The following is an 18,663-nucleotide window of genomic DNA, read 5'->3' as shown; positions in this document are numbered from 1 at the left end:
TGATACCTTGATTCTCAAAAACTGAGGGAAATACTTACGCTACTTTGCTGCATCACCCTTTCCTCTTCAAGGGAAAACCAACGCATGCTCAAGAGGTAGCAAGAAGCCACTCTCCCCTTCTTCCCCCACCGATGAGCAATGGTCGAGCGTTACCCAGGCGATGCTGCGGCGGCGAATAGCTTCGGCCGACGCCATCTTCGCGAGGACGAGGTGCACCTTCTCTACGAGGCTGACTACCGGGTGCCCCCAGACATCCGGGTGCCGGGCTCGTGGAGGCTGAGCGCCGGCGGCATCCCTCCCCTCATTCCCTCTGCTTCGTCCGGCCGAAGACCGAGCCGGGGTTGCTCCCTGTCAAGAAGGAGCACGCGGAGATGGCTGCCAACGACGAGACCGCCCTCAAGTGGGCGAAGGAGGACTACGTCCGCGAGCAGGTGGAGAGCCAGCTCCAGCCTACGAGGAGATCAAGGCCCGGCGTTGCAGACGCGACGAGGGCGGCGTCGTCGTCCTCGACAGCGATGACGAGGACGCGCCCGGGCCGTCCAACCCCACGCGCGTCGGCGACCCTGGTCAGGGGTGCAGCAGGGGCGGCGGCGGCTTCGGCGGGATGCAGGGTGGCGACCGCTGCAACAAGGCGATCTAAACATCGATGGCGGGCTGGAGGAATAGCTGCGCGTGCCCGCCGAGTTTCTCGGTAACGGCGGCTGCAACACGGCAAACATGGCGATGCTCCACGACGGCATGGTCGTTTTGTCCGTGGAGTGGCTTCGCGACACAGTGCATGTGGTGGCATCGACCATATAAAAAGGATTTCGAGCACCACATGGCTCTGCTCGGCCCTCTTCGCAACCCTAATGTCGGGGAGCTCATGCTGCTCAACGCCTACTACTACGCCCGCATCGCCCGCACAAAGTCCGCCAATTTCATTTGGCCTCTGCTCCTGTCGTGTATGGTGCGTTGTGTCAGCAATCCCGGCCTAAAAGCGACCCAAGGTGAGTAACGACCGGGAATAAAAAAACAGTGTATAAATTTCAGGGATTGAGAGGTTGAGGTTTGATTTCGTCCACATATACAAATTCAGGGTTTGACATAGACTTTACTCATGCCTAAGCCTGGAATCGGCGCTCGCGTACCGGCACGTTTATAAACCTGCCTCAAGCATCTCTAGCAGACCCCTTATATCACGCCGACCCACAAAATAACCGGCAGTTTACGATTTTGCACGAAAAAAGTGGCCCGAACAGACACCATATACACGTCCGACCCTTAAATTTTTTCGAGGGGCGCGGTAAATTGACCCCTCCGACCCGCGAAAACACAGCCCCCCTCTCGCCCCGTCGGTGCTCTGTATCTCGTAAAAGAGGTTGGCAGGAGGGACATTTCAGCGCGCGCGTTCCCCAACCCCATCCCGCAGTAACCCGACACTACTAGGAAAATGCTTATACACAGTAGCATAGTAGTAGCGCTGTAGAATAGTAAGCGCTGCTGCTATTTAGCAGTAGCGCTCGGGAACTACAAGCGCTGCTAATATGAACATAACAGTAGCACTGGACATAGAAAACACGTTACTACTAAAACTGACAGACCGTTCCAGGTATGCTAGGGATACTAGTAGCGCTCATTGGTTGCAAGCGCTACTACTATTGATCTTATCAACAACGCTTTTTTCCTTACCAGCGCTACTGATATATTCAGTCCCCTCCTAATAAGAGCAAAGTTTAGTCCCACTTGCTCCGCGAACAGAATTTTTACCACCTTAAATATGGTGCTTCTCAAACCATCACAACTACTTGGTCTTCATTAAACTCTATGTGTAGGATCTGTGGCCGCAATAGGAATCTTCACCGGTTCTTAAACCGAGAAGATTCCTATTGACAATTTAGATTCTACATAAAAAGATCATTGATGACCAATGTATTTTTGAAATTTTTTACATGCTTAGCGTTAGCAGTAGCGCATTTTTACAGAGAGCGCTACTTCTATTTGTTTTAGCAGTAGCGCTTTTTCACAGAAAGCGCTACTGCTATAAACCAATAGCAGTAGCGCTTTTTACGGACAAGCGCTACCACTAAGGGCCCTTATCCAAACCGGCCGGCCCGCGCGCGTCACTCTCCCCCTCACACTCTCTCATCGCCTCTGTCGCCTCCGTTGCCCTCGCCATCATCGCCGCCACCGTCGCCGTCCTCCTCCTCCACCCCAAGGTCGATCCCTCCCTCCTCCTCCTCCCCTCCTCCTCCCTCCTCCTCCTCCCTCTCCCTCTCCAGTGCCGGCGACCCCCTCCTCCTCCTCCCTCTCCGCCGACGGTCCCCTCCTCCTCCTCCCTCTCCGGCAGCCCCCTCCTCCTCCTCCTCCTTCCTCCTCCCTCTCCTGCTCTCTCCTCCTCCCTCCCTCCTCCTCCCTCCTCTCTCCTCCTTCCCCTCCTGCTCTCTCCTCCTCCTCCTTCCCCTCCTCCTCCCTCCTCCTCCTCCTTCCTCCTCCTCCTGGCCTCCTCCCACCTCCTCCTCCCCCTTTCTATAAATAGGTTTTAGTTTTTGTTAAATGTAGGTTTTTGTTTTTAGTAAATGAAGGTTTTTAGTATATTTTGTTTCTAGAAAATTTGAATAAGTAATTTGAAAAGAATACGTAAATGTAGGTCTTTTGAATAGAATAGGAAATTTTTAGAAATTTTGAATAAGTAAATTTGAATAGAATAAAAAATGAAAATGAAAAAAATAAGTAAATGTAGGTCTTTTGAATAGAATAGGAATTTTTAGAAAATTTGAATAAGTAAATTTGAATAGAATAGGAAATTATAAGTAAATTTGAATAAAATAATTAAATGTAGCTTATGGAGTTTCACTAAGTACTAAGATGACGACAATAATGTTTTTTTATATTTTGTTTTTGCAGATATCAAGGAGCCCCTGCATCATCCCCGCCGCCGTCCGTCGTCACCGACCCCCTCCGACCTCGATCGAGGTGAGACCAGCCACCCTAAGGATGGCAATTTTACCCACGGGTACGGGTACCCGCGGGTACCATACCCGCATGGGCAGGGTATGGGCACAATTTTATACCCATGGGTAATACCCATACCCTACCCGTTAAGTCATGGGTAGGGTACGGGTATAACCTTGTACCCGCGGGTATACCCATGCCCTGCCCGCTTGTAAACTAATGTTAAGTTGTCGTCAATTAATCATTAATTTGTCATGTGGCTTGTCTACACCTATTGACTTATGAGTATGTTATACTCATCTACCAGTTATTGAGTTGACATAATTGTTTTTTTTGTCAAATGTGCTATCAATGAGCGTAAAAGTGCGAACAACTCATGTGCTATTTGTTCTACTCGCTAGGTACCCAATGGGTACCGGTACCCGTCGGGTATGTGTATGGGTAAAGTTTCATACTCATGGGTACGGGTATGGGTAGAATTTTGTACCCACCGACTATACGGGTATGGGTATGTTATTGCTCTACCCTGCCCATACCCTACCCATTGCCATCCTTAAGCCACCCCATGTTGTTAATTTAATTTAGGTATTTTAGGTGTTTAATCTTAGAATAATGTAGTATGAACCATAGTTATGATTGAATCATGTTCAAAATGTAGGTTTTTAATTAGGTGTAGTTAATAGAATTTAGGTGTTTTAGGTGTCACATTTGTTGTTAGTTTTTAGTTAAAGCAATTATTCCCGCATCAACGTCGATGATGTCTATCCCGCATCCTCGTCGTCGACTCAGCGAAGGAGGCCTGGGTGTCCACCGCCCGCGCCGATACCCATCGTTCGCTACGGTTTCAGCTGTATTAGTGATGTTATATGTATGATACTATTCGAGATCTATTAGTGATAATATTCGACGATGTACGGACGAAATAGATGGTTTAGTTTTGCTTATTGAATGAATGCTAATTTGAATACTAATTTATTTTACCATTTGGTTTTGCTTATTGAATGCTCAGATTGGAAAACTACTCCATCAAGTTTGAATGCTCATATGATGTAGATATAAACATGTATATCTTGTGTTCCTCAAATAGGATATGTGCTTGCCCAAGTGGCCGGCCATGTTTGCAGGTTACACCTCCTATAGTGGCCTATGTTTTGCCGGAGTGTTGATTAATTCCGTTCCGGCAGATTTCAGGCGCTCAATATGTTCTTTTTTAGCAAAGGTCATGCCGGATTTTTCCGTGAATTCTGGCATGACTTGTGCTAGAATATGTAGGAAATATCGAGTGACCTAGATTTTCTTGAAAAATAATTAAACGACATTTATAGTACATATATTGAATTGTACAAGTTTAATCTTTGAATTATGAACGTAGGAAATGTCGTCATCGGACGACGAAAGTCTCCCGGGGAGTGTAGCTGGTGCAACGACGACCGAGGTCTGTGCGACAGGCCTCACCTGGACGAAGATCGGCGCTTCAGCGTTAAGCTCCAGGAGACCTTCGATGTTGAAACGGTACGCAACGACGATAAGTGGGTTTTTTCGTAATTAATTAAGCATGACTTCAACTATTTCAATGTGTAATTTTCATCTTTTACAATTTGACTAGATTATCCCATGCCATGCAAGACACTATGTCTTGGAGAGGATTGGTTTCGAAGACCATGAAAGTTTCGAAACAAAGAAAATTCACCTAAGGACCCATCATGGTATGGATTTTGAAGTAAATCTGTACAATTCTCAGAGCGTAACCCATTTTGGTTGCCCAAATTGGGAAGCACTTTGCAAGATGTATGGTTTTTATGAGGATATGCTTGTCACCATGGATCTTGGTGATCCTGACATCGAGCAAGACAATATGGACATTTGGGTCCTTGTTGATACGCTTCCAATTCTACCGCTATGTGAGTTTCACAAACATATTTATTAACTAATTTATATTTTTTATTTCAAAATAGTTGACAGCTTATTTCCATTGACAGCTTATTTTCATTCTTCAAACAATGTGCGGAAGATGGTAGACAAAACCCACTACACCGATGGCTCCGAGTTAACTTATTAGGACAAAAATCATCTGGTCGCATTTTGTGACCTTGAGAATTACAATACCTATTATCATACTCCTCCAAATTATGGTCAATACGTGCCACTAGTGCACGTGTTGAACAACAGTAACTTCCATGGAGATGCCATGGTAAGATTTTTTATTATTACGACATCCGTGCATCTTTTGCATACTTCTAAAACTGAACTACATTGCTAACTACGAAGTTATTACTATGTTTTTCAACAGAAAATCCCGATGGATTGTGTGCCTCATTTGATGTATCAGAATGGTCGCCTTGACGTTTTGAACATACAGCCAGGTCATCCTACGAGTCTCACCTGTCCATATCGGATTTCCAAAACCGGTGAACACATGGTAATCAAAGAATGGAAAAAATGTATGGACAGTCGTAAGGAGGTTCTTGGAAGCAAGATTGTGTGAAAGGCAAGAATTGGAGACAGGATAATCTCCATTCTCCATAATGGAGAGTCAGGAGCTATCTTGTTCTATGCTATTTTACCTAGGAGAAGGTAGTAGGTCCTAGTTAATAATACTCATGATCATGTGCTAAGAACAACTAAATAGGATTGGTTAGATGACTATGATGATGATGATGTGGTATCGAGTAGAAGTTGTATGATCGATGATGATGAGTATGACTTGTTATTATGATACCAATGATGAGTTATTTATTATTATGATCGATGATGCATGATGCTAAGTTGTTATATGAGCATGATTATTTATTATATATAACAGTGCGTGAAATGAACTTGGATTAGATTCAAGTGGAGGCAACATGTGCCGCACATCGAAAGTACTACTAATCCAAACCAGATCAATCTTGGATTAGAGTAGTACTTTCGACATGCTCCACATGTTGCCTCCACTTGAATCTACTCCACGTTCATTTCACCCACTGTTATATATAATAACTAATCATGGTCATAAAATCATGTGATGAAAGTACTGTATATAAAACCACACAATAAAAATAGGGCCATTTGCATTTATGTCCCTAACTCGAACCACCTAATCAGATATACCCCTAATTCGAAAGCCTGCTAAAAAATGCCCCTCCGCCGTCATGTGCCCTTATAGAAATGCCCCTCCGAGCCGTTTCCGTCCAGTCAAGGTTGTTTGACCGCTAACGTGCCGTTTCTTTGACATTTTTGCCCCTCCTTCTTTACATATAAAAATAATGTTCTCTCCCTCTCCCATCACTCTCACTCTCACTCTCCCTGACATGTGGGCCACAGGACCCACTGTTAGGGTCCACGCCGGTCCTTGCATGCCCGTGCGTGAGAGGCTGAGCTCGTCGGCGGCTCACCGTAGGGGGCGGATGGCCGCGAGAGGAGAGCGCGAGGCACGCCGTGTAGCCGCGTGAGGCACAGTAGGCATGCTGGGCGCGGCAGGCACGCTGTCCGCGGGAGGAGGCCGCACGGCCGAGCTAGCCCAGGTCGGTCATGGCGGTCTGTTTCGGGAAGGGCGCTTCGGGCACGGAATCGAGTGCGGGAAGATGGATGTAGGGGCGCAAGCTTTCCACAACGACGACACGGTGGTCGGGTAGGTCAAGGGTGGATCGGGGCAGCCGAATTTAGGAGGGGAAGAGTGACGGCCGTGGCGGATCTCAAGGTCCCGTGCCTCATGTACAGGCGGCCCCGGGCCCGATTGAACGTGCAGGCCGGAGGAGAGGCACCAGACAAAGCTCATAGACATGCTCGTACCTCTCTATCTGGCCTCCGGCCACGGTGGCTAGCAACGACGTCCTTGGCAGAAGCTCTGGACACTCTCAGGCGTACTTCGAGCACTCGTTACAAGGGACGAGCAGGCTTGGGGAGTGGGCCGAATGGAATTGCAGATCACGTAGACCACTAAACGCTCGTTGGAGTGGCACGGGAGCATCGGCTCCGACGATAGCTACGGGCGGCAGAGTTGTGTCGGAACCGTCTCCGTCCATGGCGCCGCCGTCCACCTTGACCTCCACCCCCTGCCCCACTAGACCTCCTAGAGCCTGCCCTATGGCCCTCACACGCAGGCGCGCCCGGCCCTCGCCGGCGACGGCCACCAGAGCCGCCAAGCCTCGCCATGACCATGCAAGGGCCGGTGATGACCCTGGCAGTGGGTCCCATGGCCCACATGTCAAGGAGAGAGAGGGGGGCTGTGAGGGAGAAAGTTTTTCTATTTTTATTATGTCGGTTGGGTCCACTTGTAAGTGATAGAGAGGGATGAGTGAGAGAAAGAGTTTTCCATTTATTTTTTAGAGGAGTTGGTCCCACCTGTAAGTGACACATGGAGTCAGGGGCAAATTGTCCAACAAACGTTCAGATAGCGGTCAAATCCCTTTGACCGGACGGAAACGGCACGGAAGGGCATTTCTATATGTGCACCTAACGGCAGAGGGGAAAATTTGAGCACACTTCAAAATTAGAGGCAAATGTGAGTAGTGGGTTCGAGTTAGGGATACATATGTAAAAGACCCATAAAAATAAGCTGTATTTTTTAAAATACAGGAAAATTTAGCAGCAGCGCTTCTTAGAATAAGTAGCGCTGTCCAAAGGAAAGCACTACTGCTAACTAGGTATATCAGTAGCGCTCCCTTTCCAGCGCTACTGCTACTAGTTAGCTGTAGCGCCTTAGTGGTAGTGTTTGACCCAGCGCTACTGCTATGCATATTTCAAGCGCTACTACTAGGGTTTTCCCTAGTAGTGAGACATCGTCGCCGCCTGCCTGCCGCCTTCGATTCCGGCCATATCCGCCGACTGAATCACACTGTCGGGCTGCTCTAGACCCAGGTCCACCACGCCACTTTGCCGGCGCCCCGGATCCGCCAAGCTGAGCCGCCCCGAAATAATTATTGTAATTTGGATGATTGTGTATTATAATATTCATATTTTACTTTATATTAAATTCATATTCTGTGTAATATGTGACATATGTATCAAATTCAGAAAAAACCATATGTTTTTTGGGCTGGCGCGGGCTGTGGCCAAACAAACCCGCATAGCGGAACTATAAAATAGAATATCACCTGCAAAACAAGAGCAACTAGTTGACGAGCGTTCCTTCGGGAGCCTCGTAACGATCAGCGCCACTTGGCGCGCTCTCAGCCCCCCCCCCCACGTGTCGTGCTCTGGGCGCTCCCTTCGTACTTTTTTATTTTTCCGCATGCGTTTTCGTCTTTTTAAACAGTTTTTCTGGGTTTTTTCACGTTTTGGTTTTCCACAGGCCTTTCTTAGCTTTTGGGCCAAAAAAAGTTTTCGAAAAAAAATTGCGCGAAAAAACGCGTTTTTTTCTTTCTCAAGAGGCGCGTTTTTGCTTCCGCGAGAGGCACGGTTTTGCTTTCACGAGAGGCTCAGAGGCACGGTTTTGCTTTCGCGAGAGGCACGACTGTACCTCTCGGAAACGAGAAAAAAACGTGTTTTCTGTTTTTTCTTTCGTGGGAGGCACGTTTTTGCTTCTGCGAGAGTCACGGTTGTGCTTGCGCGACGTGCCTCTCGGAAATGAAAAAAAGGTTTTCTATTTGTTTTCCTTCCGTGAGAGGTACGGTTGTGGTTTAACGAGAGGCACAGCCGTGCCTCTTTTGGAAAGGAAAAAAAACATGTTTTCTGTCTTTTTTCCTTACGCGAGAGGCACGGTTGTGATTTCGCGAGAGGCAAGGCCGTGCCTCTTTCGGAAAGGGGAAAAACCGTGCTCCCGGCTCGGTTTTTTCGTCTGGTTTTTTCATCCGGTTTTCTTCATGAAAAAAAAGTTTGTTAAGACCTATCAATATGGTATTTTGTTTTGAAGATCTCGACGCGAGGAATCTAACGGTGAAAACGGTTCGAGATTTGAACGCACAATTTAAGAGATAAAACATTTTAAATAAACGGATCTACGAAAAAAACTCACAGGTTGCGACAAGTGGCGCACATGCAGCGCACCACTTGTCACAACATGGGAAGGTGGGGTGATCTTTGCGATGAGTACTCGTCAATTAATGATTTCACTGCAAAACACGTTATAAGAATCCGCGATGTAAGGGGTCTCGAGAGATGCTCTCACGGGCCCATGGCGTGCCGGCCCGTTGGCCAGTTTTGACCGGAAGTCCGGTCTGGCTTTTTTTTAACACAATACACATGCAAACGCTCATATACACGCGCATACACTGACTCTTATGAACGCACACACGCACATCCTACCCCTATGAGCACCTTCGAAAGACTGAGCCGGTATATCATTTTGAAATTTACGAAGTCACCATAGGCACCTCATCGTTGACGGTAACGTCTCCGCCCATTGAATACGCATCGTCGGAAATCCTGAAATAAATCAGCAATAAATGCGAGTCTGGCTGAGCGCACCTTTTGATTGATTCGCTCGCTCCAGCGCGCGAGCGTGAAAGTCCTTTCGCCTTCCCGTGCCCATCGGCAGCGAAGCCCTAGAATCGAATCGAGGTGAGGCAGAAGGCGCAGGCGGCGAGGGAAAAGGAAATCGAGGATAAGGCGAAGGAAGAGGCAATCATGTCCGTGCGGCGGGCCGTCGGTTTCCTCCTCACACGGAGGTTCTCGCCGCGGGTGATCCCAAGGACGACGGCTCCTGCACGCTCTTTCCACTCCTTGGTGAGTCTCCCCGCATTGTTTTACTCAGATCTGCAACTCCAGGCTCCCCTCTCATCCCGATTGATACAGAAGGAATTCCCCAACGGCGTTGGCCTTCGTGGCGCTGCTGGTGTGGCCGCGGTTGCGTGTGCTGGTGTTGGAGCCTGGGCTGCTCAGTATTTCAGGAAAGGCCCAGATGACGATGAGTCAGGTAGATTCAGCTCCGGGGTTTCATGTCAGGAAACGCCACCTCATGCATATATACCTGTCTTCTTGTGCAGCTGCTCGCAAGGAAGAGCAGGACATGAAGGCGACGTTCGAGGATTGGATGAAGGAAGAGGACATGACGGCGAGGTTCGAGAATTGGATGAAGGAGTACAACAAGACATACCGCGACCAGGAAGAGAAGGCTATGCGGTTCCATGTGTTCAAGGATACGGTCAAGTCGATTGAATCGCTGCCCCCATCTACCCACAAGAAGTTGCTTCCACCTAACGGTTTTGCAGACTTAACAAGCAAGGAGCTCCCGTGCATCCAGCCCTGTATCGATGATGATTTAGATGACCCAGACAGCAAGGAGTACCTCTAGAACAAGTTCCTCGCCGAGAATGAGAACGGTATCTTCTTTTGCACTTTGTTTAGCGCTTGCGAGCTTGAATTGTGATGACTTTACCCTGTTGTTTTGGATGTCAAATTGGAGCTATATATTGTGGTTTATGTAGGCTATATGGCTTTACCCTGTTTTAGATATCCAATCTCTAATTAAACTTCCCTTCCTCCCTGTAGCAACGCTAGCTTCCAGTAAAGTGCTCAGATCGTGTTATTTCTATGGTTCTGCCTTACATCTTATTATTAATTGTGTAGACTTTGATTCATTGGCGGTTTGCAACTAGGTTTGTAGTTGCATTCGATAAGCCAGTAGGCAGTAGCAAGTGTGCACTAAGAGCACTTTACTCTGTCCTGGGTAGTGTTAAGTTTGAACAAGAAAGAAAGTTTATTTTGTGGACAATTGAAATATAAATGGAGTCAATTTTATAGCCATCCATTTGGCGTTCCAGTCTGTTAACATGTAGCTTTTGCACGAAAACAGGAGAAGCAATCGTATGGTAGCAAGAATGGATGCGGGAGCGGCGTTTCTGCTCCCGGGCTCAGACGAGCCCGGGCAAAATCAAAAAATCATTAAACATAGAAAAAAATTCAAAAAATCCTGAATTTTTTTGGAAGCAAGATGCTCATGTGCGTGATGTTCATGCAAAAATTGGTGGAGTTTCGACATTCGAGGAGCGCGCGACAAAAAAGACAATTTTTTGCTCTGTGAGCAAGTTTACTGTTCATGCAAGTTTACCGGCTATTTATAAAACTATAAAAATAATTGATACGTAGCCTCTAGCATGGACAGCTACATATAAAATCTCCACAGACGAAATACTGTAGAGGATTTTTTTTTTACTGGAGAACTTTTCGTTTCTTTAAACAATGAACGTATTTGTCGGGAATGAACATACTTGTCTAATGGCATCGAAACAGATCAATCTCCATCCTTCCTCACCAAATTATGTTGCCACCTCTCTCTCTCTCTCTCTCTCTCTCTCTCTCTCTCTCTCTCTCTCCCTCCCTCCCTCCCTCCCTCTCTCTCTCTCTCTCTAAGAAAGGAGATGTTGCCACTAGAATGTTGTATCCCCTAGATAAAAATTTCTGTAAGCAGTTTACATGATGAGTTGAGATAGCTTCTTTTTAGGGGATGATGAGTTGAGATAGCTTGTTGCATTTTTCTTCGTCTGCCCCTTGAGCCTTTGTCGCTTGTAAATAAACCCAAAGCCCAAAAGATTTTTAGTTTTTTTTACGGACAAAAGATTTTTACTAACCATGCGGTTCAGATACACACCACCTGGGTTTCATGACACCATATTTTTCTACTGACTAATCTACTAAACCTCGTTTTTATTTGGCGCCCAATGCGCCGGATATAATTGTTGGAGCAAACCGGCAGACACCCCTTCCCTTTTGGGATCGGCCCATTAACTTTTTATTCTTTCTGGTTCGAAAAGGGTTGTTGCGCAATTTTTCTGCTCAGCACGTGTAGTTTTTTTTTCTTTCGGGAAGTGAACCCAGCAGGTTATGTGAGGCTTCTAGAAGCTTCCGAGCGGTTTTGATAAGCTTCTAACCAGTTTTTTTTATTATTTTTTGGTTTCTGGATTGTTTTTATTCGGTTTGTCCTTTTATTTTGCTTTTATTTTTTCTTTATCTTAAACGTGTGATCTTTTTTCAAATTCAAAAACTTACATCAAATTCGTGCACTTTTTTTATTCACTGAGAACGTTTTTCTCCTTCAATTCGTGATTTTTTCCATCAAAATCATGAAATTTTTCAAACCCGTGAAATACATGATCATTTTTTCAATTTCGTGAACCTTTTTTCACATAAATGAAATTTTTTGAAATCGTAAACTTTTCGTGTTCGAACTTTTTCCAAATGCATAAACTTTTTTTATTCCATGAACTTTTAACCTTTTCGAGTTCGTAAACTATTTTCAAATCCCATTAACTAATGTTTTGAACTTGTGAACTTTTTTCGAACTCATGAACGTTTTTCAAAACCACGAACTATTTTTTATTCCCATGAATTTTTTTGGACCCATGAACTTTGTTGATTTTGACATTTTTCAAATCCATGAACATTTTTTGAACTTGTGAACTTTTTTGAGTTCATGTTTTTTTAGACCGTGATATTGTTTGATTTTTGTGAACTTTCTTTTCAGTTCCTAATTTTTGAAATATATTTTTTCTCAAAAATTCAATGGTCTACCGGTTAATGGTGGACCTGTCAACGGCGACCATCAAACCGAATAAAACCAGTGTTGGATCATGACGCTCTGGTTTTCCAGCGCTTGCCTCCATATGTGGGCCGGTCCACGAGGAGGTGCATGTTAGCGCCGGTCACCCTCTGTGGTGTTTAAGGTGCTTAGGAGGTGGTCTTAAAAATAACTTTTTTACGCAGTACAGACGCAAGCGCTCATATATACGCGAATACACTCACCCTCTATGAACGCACACACGCACACTCTACCCTTATGAGCACCTTCAAAAGACTGAGCCGGCATATCATTTTGAAATTTACGAAATCACCGTAGTCACCTCGTCGTCGACGGGAACGTCTCTTCCCACTGAATGCGCATCGCCGGAAATCCTGTAATAAATCTAGGAATAAATGCGAGCACCAGAATTTGAACCCAGGTGGGCTGGGGCACGAATAGTAGCACCCTTTGATCTGTTGGTTGACATCGTGAACGAGACATAAGGAAAACTTAACTAGCTAGGTTTTTGCTCATTTATTGGCTATTAAAGCATCTTGACGAGACAACCAATACCATACCTAGTCCCACAAAAATGGTAAAAAGTTTATTTTTGGGGCTCTGATGGGCTACCAGTCCCACCCTTATCCCCTCCCCCCCCCCAAAATTTTTTTCCCGTAACCACCTATTTTTTCCCTTTGAGGCCCTACAATAAAGAATGGCTAACACCCACTCCCAATACCCAGAATATTTTGGCGGGCTAAACTTTCACATCCTCGGTCGCCCCGAACTTCTTTTTCTGCCACTATCATGCCTCCTTCAATGAGTTGTCCACCGTGTTCACACCTCCACCGTTGGTGCATCCGTGAGATTTTTATGAGATAGTTTCTTGTTGTACCTTTGTTAATATTTTGAATCTACCTCGGTGATTTTAGTTATGCCATGTTGGTAAGTCTAATTATATCTTAGTGATGTCAATTATTATGTCAAGTTGTGGATCCAAGGTTTTTCCACCATGTTCGCAATGTGTCGGCCTGGTGAGAGTAAATTCCTCTAAAAGGGGGGGACACCCGATCAATCAAAGATCGGGTTAATTCTATAGTTTAGATATAAGTTTGATTTCATAGATTTCCATTTCTCAAATTTTTTGAATCCATAGATTAATTAGTTCTCTTAGCCATGAATAAACCCGATGAACCATCCATCTAGTGATAAAATCGACAGAATAAGAAGCGGGGGAGGTGAACCACTCTTGCAATTAGATTTTTAAGCAAGACATGGAAAAACACACCAAAATAATAATAATTGCAAGCATTGCTATGAGGGGAAATGGGTGAACTCTACTGTCTTTATTCTTGTTTGCACCAAGATTACCAAAAAAGGGTAGCTAAAATTATACTTTGTCGATTGCACTATGCTATGATTGATACCATAATTGCAAACGCCATAATGTTCATCCTCTTGCCCATGTTTCCATCACTTTTGCTCTCTTTAAGATAGTTCATACTTGGCAACTTCTTGGTAGTTGCTGCTTTCACTTGCTTTACTACAAGATACAACAAACGAATCACTTCCTTGTCATCCCTACTAACAAATTTAGTTGAACAAGTACTACTTACATGTGTGGTTGAATTGACAACTCAATTGTTAAATCTTATCATTTTTCTTTCCGACCCTCGTTGTCGAAAATATAAATAGGGTTGTAATAATTCCCAAAGAAGACTATTGTGGCTCCATGCACTTAGGGGTATCAAGATGGTTGATGAGGGCCATGGTGGAGGATGTTTGAGTGGTGGCCTCGGGGACGTGGCAGGCGGATCCACGAGGTAGTTGCAATGGTTGATACCAACGAGTTGTGTTGTGGATTTGTCACGGCAGATGTCCTTAGTGTGAGGACTTAGTCGTGAGGCCAACGCATCTATGTGATAGCTTGAGAGGGGTTGAGTGGGACGAGAGATACGAGGTTTTACCCAGGTTCGGCCCCTCACAGTGGAGGTAAAAGCCTACATCCTGCTTCATTGATATTGATGATGATGATGCTCACGATTACAAGGGTGCACTTTCGCTACCTCTCTCTCGAGAGAGCTATTGATTTGTCTGTCTTAAATTTGTCCCTCTTGGGATGCCTTGCCCCTTTTTATATAAGTTGGAGGGACGGGTTACATGTAGAGTCCTAGTAGGATTAGGATTACTCTATTACAAGTGAAGTCCTAGTCTTGCTTCATTTGTAAGGGAATATTCCTTATGCCTTTCTTCTTAAGCCGGCCTCCCATAACATGAGCTGGCCGTCTGGGCCTTGGGCTTTGTCATCCAACTGACCCACCCGCCGGGTCACTAATGAGTCGCAAAGATCTGGCGGGTCACTCATGAGTCGCCAGGTCCGGGCGGGTCACCAGTGAGTCGCCAAGCTTCAGTCGGGTCATACATCAGGCCAGGTTACACCGTGGGGTATATCCCCGACAAGTTGGTTGCAACTGTTAAAGAATTGTAAGACCATCTTACGTCCAAGCCGCTTACTTCTCCCCCCATAGATGAGGATTGAAGGGGGTTAGGCTGGGACCACGAGCATGGGATGACGTGGAACCTTCATCCAGCATCTTCTCCAGTGGTGTGAGTGGGCTTTGGGCTCTCGCAATGCATGATCTAGTTAGCGAGATATCGTCAGTGGTAGAGAGAATGATGAAAATGATGGATGATTCGACGACAAGAATGTGTGTACTTCAGATGAAAACTCATGCTCTTCCTTTCCAGGCTATATCAGGCAATGTGGGCTTGTGAGCGTCGAAGCTTGACTTCGGGGATGAAAAATCCTCGATTCAACTTTTCGTCAAACTCGTCAATATTAGTGTATGTATGACCAGGGATGGAGCTAGCAAGAGGCGAGCTGGGGCCATGGCTCCCTCCGTGCTGTAAAAAGATCCTCAGACTACCCCTAAGTAGTATGTTGAATGAATGAGTTTGGTCACTAAATTCTTATGTATGGCCCCCGCAATGTTTTACATGTTTCAACACCCCCCCCCCCCCCCCACACACACACACACACACACAAATCCCAGTTTCGTCCCTGCATATGATGCATCGGAGAAGGCTTTGTCTAGGAGTGGCATTTTTTTTGTTTAGTTAGGTCTTGTCATAAGGTTAGCGGTAGAATTGTGGACATTGTGCCACGGGGACAGACCCATTTTGGACGGCCTATGGTTTCTTTATTTTATTTTTCTGTTAGTTGATTCATTCAGCATCAATGCTAGGCTTTGCTTGACATTGTGAAATATAGTCAACGATACATGACTGTGTGCATCTTTTGTCCTCCATTTTGAAGAAAAAGTAGATATAAGGTTTTTACTACTCCATTTGTAATATTATTAAGTAGATTATACATGCATAATATTAGATCAATACAGGGAATTAAACCTTGAGCGGCGAGACAGCAAGTGTTTGTAAGTGATACTGGGTCTACTAGCTAGCTCAATCATGCCAGCCCCCTTAATTGGAAATAAAATAGAGCCAGATATACTCATAATGACCGCTAGATTCTCTTCTCTCTCTCTCTAATGGAAGTCTTTGTTTTTTAAAAACTTTCGATCTATTCATATTCAATCATGACAATACAACAACGAATATAAGAAATAACAAAATTATATTCAGATATGTAGACCCCCTAACGACGACTACAAATACTGAACCGAGCCGGAGAGGTGTCGCCGTTATCGTCCCTCCCTCGTCAGAGCCAAACAAAACTTGTTGGAGTAGACAGTGAAAAAGTCATCGTGCTAAGGCCTCATAAGACCATCACACCAGAACAGCAACCACAACTGATGAAAATTTCTATTAATTTCTTTGTCATGTATGAAGAGTATATAGAACCATGCACGAAAGGGTTCGGCTTCTTCTGGCATTGCATGTTGAAGACGCGTACAACCAAATAAGCCTGCTGGATATCGTTGTAGCTGCAAATTGTTTAGTGAGTCCCAATGCAAGAGTTAAGATTATAAGAAGATAACGCCAGTTGTGTTACTTTATCAGCTGGCGACCACTACCGGCTAGGAATCGTACGAGAAAGAGTGTATAGAAAGCGTTGTTGCTAGGAATCGTACGAGAAAGAATTATATATAGAAAGCGTAAACAATCTGAGCCTATGTACCGGTTCATTGTAGTTCATTGTATGTACACCTGTACAGGCACCAGCTACTATTAATGTAAGTTTGGTTTGTTGATACATGAGGCGACACGGAAACTTGTTTATCTCTGCCGTCTCTGTCTGCATCCCATGGACCCATGCATGAAAGGTGGCAGCAGATCCGGGTGTGTGCTTGCACCAATGGCTTCGCCGTTCGCCAATCTGGGCGGGTTTTCTTTTCAAATCACCTTTTAATTTTCATCTGCTCCATGCATATGTGCACATGCATGGCGTACATGTATTCAGCGTAGATGCATGCACCCTCCATATGCGCCTCATGTGCTAGCTTCAGGAGCCAGCCTGCTAATTTGGGTTAGATTGCATACTACTTATACCTACCGTCTATACGTATTAGGATTAGGAAAAGGTATTCACCTGATGATGCCCGGGTGCGTTGCCGTATCCAGCCACCCTACGTCATTCGCATCTGTGCAATCCTATTATTCGTCCATACTACTCTAGATCGGTCCAGCATGCAAGGCCGGCCCGTGTAGCTGATGGATGGACAAGTTGATCTATAGATTACAGTTGTGTCATTGCAAGTCAAAGCTTGTCTGCCCCGTGTACGTAGCTGCGCTTGTTCGCTGAACGCTGGCTATATATAGAGAGATATACGGATTGTCTCGTAGACTCGACGTATATGCTGCTCGTCTTAACTCTTACTCCCTCCGTTCCGAATTACTTGTCTTAGATTTGTCTAGATACGGATGTATCTAGCACTAAAATGAGTCTAGATACATCCGTATCTAGACAAATCCAAGACAAGTAATTCGGAACGAAGGGAGTATTATCTACATGGAGCTACCTACAGGGGATCACTCCTACCACCACGGCTACTCTATTTCTTTCTCCTCCGGTACACCACAGTGCACACATCATCAGCGTGCTCCTCAAGCTCGAGCTCGTGCTGAGTGCTGACATGGAGGTCGACCACCAGCGGTTGTCGTTCCTCATGGAAGCCACCTCCATCACCAGCACCGACCACGGCTCACCTCCCGCCTCTGCAGGTGACGCGGCCGGCGACCACAGTGGAGGCGGCGAGTTCACGGCGACTCCTGTCGCGTGGCCGGCGCTGGGACTCCAGGGGAGCTCCAGTGGTTCATGCAGTGCGCCGGAGTCGCCGCTCATCGGGGTGCGGAAGCGGCCGTGGGGCAAGTACGCCGCGGAGATCCGGGACTCCACCCGCAACGGCGCCCGTGTTTGGCTTGGCACTTTCGACACTCCGCATGCCGCCGCGCTCGCCTACGACCAGGCGGCCTTCTCCGTGCGCGGCCCGGCCGCCGTGCTCAACTTCCCGGTCAAGCTTGTGCAGGAGTCGCTGCGCGCGCTCGGCATCGGCGGGGCCGCCGCCGCGGGGGACTCGCCTGCGCTCGCGCTGAAGCGCCGCCACTGCATCCGGAAGAAAAATCCCAAGAACAAGATGAGGACGGGCACGGCGACGGCGGCAGCGGGGACCGACGCTGCATCGTCATTGTCAGCGTGCGTGCTGGAGCTGGAGGACCTTGGAGCCGACTACCTCGAGGAGCTGCTCACCATGTCGGATCTGTGAGCCACCGCTCCGCTCATGCATCCTATATATGTATATGATGACTTGATGTGTCCGTCGTGGTGAACCGAACCGAGAGCTCCTGCCATTTCTTTCCGTGAGAGCGACGCCGTCTTATGCAGAGGTAGCGGCGAGCTATCGCATCCGTTTTACATTGCTGGCTTGCTGCCGTGCCCACCATCACTTCCATTCCATGTTTGTAAATGGCATGCAACATTCTAAGGTGCGTGTGTCTTTGGGTCATTCCTTGGGCGATGATGGTTTACACACTATAATGGCTATGCCACGACAATAAATCAGAACAACATGCTGGAATAATTAGGATTTTAATTGATTTACTAATCCACAATAATATCATGGCAATCGATATCGTGCTATACCAATATATTTTTTTTGACGGTTACATGTACGGAATGACGGGTTCCGCGGAAGACCACTGAGTTTCTGGAGTCTCGGATCTTCCAGAGGATGGAGCGCGCCACCGATGGCCATATATCGTCGTCCTGTTCCCAGCGGCGTGGCGATGTCCCAAATGTCGTCGATGGTGGCGGGAGTCGGTAGATGAAGGGCCACCAGCACGGCGGTGCTATA

At 46.3% G+C, this 18,663-nt stretch overlaps 1 pseudogene; it reads left to right on the top strand.

Annotated features, from left to right (window-relative positions):
* Positions 1 to 17,321: 17,321 nt before the first annotated feature.
* On the top strand, positions 17,322 to 18,175 carry LOC123125198 (ethylene-responsive transcription factor ERF094-like; annotated as a pseudogene).
* The last annotated feature ends 488 nt before the right edge of the window (positions 18,176 to 18,663 follow it).

This window comes from Triticum aestivum, chromosome 5D (assembly GCF_018294505.1).
Source record: "Triticum aestivum cultivar Chinese Spring chromosome 5D, IWGSC CS RefSeq v2.1, whole genome shotgun sequence".
NCBI classification, from domain to species: Eukaryota; Viridiplantae; Streptophyta; class Magnoliopsida; order Poales; family Poaceae; genus Triticum; species Triticum aestivum.
The sequence above is the reverse complement of the archived record's forward strand: the minus strand, read 5'-3'. Positions and strand labels throughout refer to the sequence as shown.